Source organism: Asparagus officinalis, chromosome 5 (genome assembly GCF_001876935.1).
Source record: "Asparagus officinalis chromosome 5, Aspof.V1, whole genome shotgun sequence".
Classification (NCBI taxonomy): Eukaryota; Viridiplantae; Streptophyta; class Magnoliopsida; order Asparagales; family Asparagaceae; genus Asparagus; species Asparagus officinalis.
In genome coordinates this window covers 5,139,565-5,144,732 of record NC_033798.1, presented here as the reverse complement: position 1 = coordinate 5,144,732, position 5,168 = coordinate 5,139,565, and the positions used below count along the sequence as shown (strand labels likewise).

Sequence of the window (5,168 nt, the reverse complement as noted above, 5' to 3'; positions counted from 1 at the left end):
GGTAATTACATGCAACATAAGTATGCATTAAGTCATGATTATATACCATACTATATTCTAAACTTTATTTCCTCCGTTACCTAACATTGAATCCATTAATAATTACATGCAACACAACCCAACATCAACCTTTCACATACCTTGCAAAAAAATATTTACACCAATCGCAAGGAAAACGTTAAAACTCTTAATCTCCCAACAAATTGCTATATAATAACACACAAACCCCTACCAATTTTCTCCAACCAAAACCCCACCTCCAATCAAAAAATGGCAAACTTCCAATATTCCTACGCCACAGTCTCGTTCCTCCTCCTAGCCTCTTCAGTTTTGGCTCGGCTATTTATGTTATCTTTATTGATAACTAATATTAGATATTTTTCATTTATAGAAGAACTACTAATAGAAGGAACAACACAATGTTTATTCTTTTATTTTGTTAAGCACGACAACTTCAACTATGTATGTTATTTATTGTATGTCCTTGGGTAGACAACAGTTTACCATGTACTATTCTATTTTGCAATTTTTATTATTCTTATGCATGATATACGCAGTGCAATGTCAGTGAAAGCCTTGCTTACGTTCAAAACAATTTGATGGAAATTGGTACTTTTTTGTTGTCTCCTTCTAAACATGAATAATGCTAACTAAATTATTAATTTTTCGGTACTCATGATCAAAACATTTTCCAAGAATAAATATACATAATGCTTATATATCTTAGGATAAAAATAATGTGTAGAAACACTTAAATGGTAGAACCATGTAATGTACTAGTGATACTCAATAGGAAATTTATATATTCATGTTCCAAAAAGTTAAATGATACATTTTACATTCTCTATTAAAAAAACGTCCTCAGATTTATATGAGAACATTACTACTCATATTTAACTTTCAACTGAGTATTGTTTTTGCTAAGTAGTTAGCATACAATTGGCATGAGTTTAGCTTAAGCACAAATGTCCTCTGCATTTCATATTGATCCATTTCACAATAACTTTATTTTACATGCAAAGAAAATTTCTCAACTTGTAGAGACTATATGCCGTCTTTTATAGTTATGCATCGGTTTGATTTCACGATGACTTTTCTTATGATCTAGCCAATAGTTTATATCTAACATGATCGGATAATTGGAGCTATCTTGTGGCTATTACAGGCCATACTTTTAGGTTTGGATTGCAACCATCGGTCACTAACAAAGCATATACCGAACCTGGCATCCTCAAGAAATGTCCCCATAATCTCCATCAAAGATAACAAAAGAGGGTCCATAAGGTTAGGTGAATTGGTGAACCTAAAAACAGCTATGGCTATTGGAGTAAAGGTTAAGTTCCAAACAAAATTAGTAAATTTTCTATTACTCCTTTGGTTCATATTCCTAGTAGAGTTGGTTTAGTAAGTTTACATCTATTCGTTTGTTGTTTTGCAGCTCAGAGGAAGCAATATCAACACAGCAGTAAATGAACATATCTGATACCCTTGTTAGTGTAGAGGGGGAGGTCACCTGTCCACTGCATAACTGGTGTAACTTATCAGAATTTGATTTTTGGATAGGTGAGAGGTATGCAACTTATTAATTTTGGGAAGAAAACATAGTCGCACTAGTTGTTTCTATGTTTACTGGTTACTATAAATATTGAGGGTTGGGTAATGTGATTGTTTTTGCTGTGATATTTTATGACTTTTACAAATTAATCTTCTGGGTTGTTTGGTTGCTTGCAACTTTAATTTTGATGCAACTGCTTCTGCATCAGTTGCAATTTGTAGAAGTTTTGTTTATTTTCAAAATTCAGTAACTTGAAATTGCAATGGGGTGAAATTTTGGCAGATATACCCTGGATGAAATTTCCTTTTAACTATTATATCTTCAGATAGACTCAGTAATTTATCATTCTCTTCTCTTGCTAGAAGTCATCAGATAAGGGCTAGACTTAATGTCCAACATTGCTCATCACATATTAACGCATTCAATTGTAGACATCTAGTGAAACATAAATGAAAACAAAACCTAACCAGATAAAGTCATCAATACAAAATGGTGTTACATTATGAAGTAGAACTAGAGTGAAGTGCTACTAAGGAGGCATAAGCCCCATCCTCGATATTCATCAGAGCCTCATGCTTTCCTTTCTCTACAATCATACCATTCTTAACTACAGCAATAATATCAGCACCTCTGATTGTAGACAGTCGATGAGCGATGACTATTGTGGTTCTATTGACCATAACTCGATCTAGAGCGTCTTGAACTATTCTTTCAGACTCAGCATCCAATGCACTAGTTGCTTCATCAAGGAGCAAGATCTTGGGCTCCTTTATGATGGCACGAGCAATTGCTATATGTTGCTTCTGACCACCCGATAACTGAATCCCTCGTTCTCCAACCATTGTGTCATAGCCCTGTATTTCCAAAAATTAAAATTAATAAAATTGCAAGAACAGATGTTAGATTATATGCCAAGGGGTATATTTTCCATCGAAGTGACAATACCTATCCATCCATTAGTAGCTCAAATAATCCTTGTTAAAGGTTGAGAACTGAGTTGTGCCCTTAAATCATACACTAATATTGAGGGTAAATGATTTTATTTATTTATTTATTCCATTCAGATATTGTTAGGGTTGGAAAGGCCTCTCTTTCCAATGTGGGACAAATTTCACCTCATGCTTTTCTTTTAAAGCAAACTCACATTTAACTGAATGGATACAATACACTACTTTCCCTTAACCTCCTACATGAACAAATTTTTTTGAACTTCTTGTAGCTTATATACTGACTTGTGTTTGACTGGGAAACATCATTTTCTCATGTCTAGAGCTGTTTCGTTAAATCCTTAGTGATGAAGCACGAGAAGTTTAACCCACCATTATTCTTAAAAAAAAGTTTTGATTCAGTTCCAAATTGCTAATAAATACAGATAGAATTTAGACTAGCAATAATATATAGCACCAGCTCATGGATCAGGGACTCAAGACTGACATATGTTAGATCGTAAGCCTATCCTTACAATTGATTGAATTCAACTAACAAAATTATAGACTATATATCTACTTATAAACATCCTATTTATTCTCTATCGTTGAGGAGAGATCTGCCCATTTGGGATATAAATGGACATTAAACAGAGATTGAGACCAAATTAACCCCAAATTTTAAGTTATAAGTATTGACTCCGACATAGGACTACAAACCAGAAGACTTATGGAATTTAGACTAGCATTAATTTTAGCTATAATTGATGAATCAAGAACCAAACCTGCTGCAAACTGATGAATCAAGAACCAAACCTGCTGCAAACTGCATATGAACTTGTCCGCATTTGCTAACTCAGCACCAGCAACAATCTCAGCCTCGGTAGTCTCTCCTACCTTTCCATAGGCAATGTTGGCTCGAATAGTGTCATTGAACAATGTTGGTTCTTGGCTGACAAGGCCCATTTGCTGCCTCAACCACTTCACCTGGAACTTTGATATCTCAATCCCATCTATCGATATATTACCTGAATTGGGGTCATAAAATCTCTGTAGCAATTGTATTGCAGTTGATTTCCCACTTCCGCTCTCTCCCACCAATGCAACAGTCTGATATAGTATTGAGACAAGGATTTAGGGAGGCTATGTGTAATTTGGATTAGCAGATTCAGAATGATAAAGTTCAATCAAGCACTTTCTCTCATACTAATCACTAAAAGTCTATAACGAGTCTTATTCTAGGAACAATCAGGAAATTTAAAATTCACATACAGTATCTGACCTTTCCAGATTGAATTGACAAGCAAAAATCTTGGAAGATTTGAATATCTGGCCTTGTGGGATAACTTGAAACTGATGTGCCGAAACTCAATGTTTCCATCCAAAGTTTCTAATTTCATTCCAGAATCGTCACTAGAATCTATGGTAGACTTTAGGTCAAGAACTGCAAATATAGATGCTGTGGCAGATTTTGCTTTGCTAGAATCTGGTGCTAGCCCGCTTGAGTGAGAAATTGCCATGGCTGCCAGAGAAAGAGCAAAGAAAACCTGCAATAGTGATTGAGACAGGATTTCATTTTGTACGTAGAAATGTCCAGATAGTTTCAGTACAAAACTTAGAGCTTTCATCTAGTAGTAGAACATGTATGGCAGTAGCCAGTGTTTGTTTGTTGTCTAATATCCAGTTGACCTTTGGTTTATTTTAACTGACTGTGAATTATGCTCTTATACTGTGTTCAGTGCTGATAATTATCACATAGTAATCACATTGTCGAATATCCAATCCAAAGGTTGATGAAGTATTGATAGTGTTTAAAAAACTCGTAATGACTACTGTTACTAGATAATCCAGTATATTGTTTAACCTAAGGCACCTACAACAAGTTTCAAAGTAATGCATTATGATTGTAAATATCTAAAAGCATAATTATAAAATGATACATACTCTAAAAAATTCTCCAAATGTAGTCTTTCCATCCTCTACAAGGTGAACTCCAGCATAAAAACAGGCTGCATAAACACAAAAGAGCACAAAGAAGGATGCTCCATAACCAGTACCGCTAATAAACCCTTGCTTAATTCCTGTCCTCATAGGTCCTTCACATTTCGTCCGATACAATTCCATCACCTTATCTTCAGCCGAGAATGAAGCAACTGTTCTCATGCTTCCTATAGCATCATTTGCAACTTGACTTGCTTCCTCATACATCATCTGCATCCATTTTGAAAAATGTCCATATTTTTATCATAGTTTTATCATCTAATTTAAAAAAAATGGTATAATCATGAAGATGGTGCAAGTTTTTGTAGTCAGGTTGATATTCATTTGTGGACGCTTCTTTTGTTAAATAACGGAAGGTAGCTACCTTATTTTGATAGAAAACGGTTGAGTTGACATGTACTTTTAGCCCATATCACGGATTCTCTTTAGGATGATTAAAGAAACATCAGATTATATGCACAACCAGGAAAAAGTAGGGTAAATTTCACAAAACCCCTCTCACATTTGGGCATTTCTCATATAAACCCCGTTAACTTTCAAAATGTCACAAAAACCCCCAATTTGATGGTATTACTTATTACTCTTGATCTAACTTAAGGGGAATTTTTGGAACCCGTAAGAAATATGTTCTAGCTGGAAACCCAATGAACGAAACGAAACCAAGTACCAAAAACAGTTTCGACCAA

The 5,168-nt window shown here is 34.7% G+C and overlaps 2 long non-coding RNA genes and 1 pseudogene across 4 annotated transcripts in view; 2 read left to right on the top strand and 1 right to left on the bottom strand.

Annotated features, from left to right (window-relative positions):
* LOC109841886 overlaps positions 1-5,168 on the top strand; it is a 74,148-nt gene that overhangs the window by 5,692 nt on the left and 63,288 nt on the right. The window lies entirely within an intron of this gene.
* LOC109841885 lies at positions 1,198-1,682 on the top strand. The gene is made up of 2 exons (XR_002247278.1): positions 1,198-1,333; positions 1,439-1,682. It is a non-coding gene; the product is annotated as an uncharacterized LOC109841885 (long non-coding RNA).
* On the bottom strand, positions 1,995-5,132 carry LOC109841884 (annotated as a pseudogene).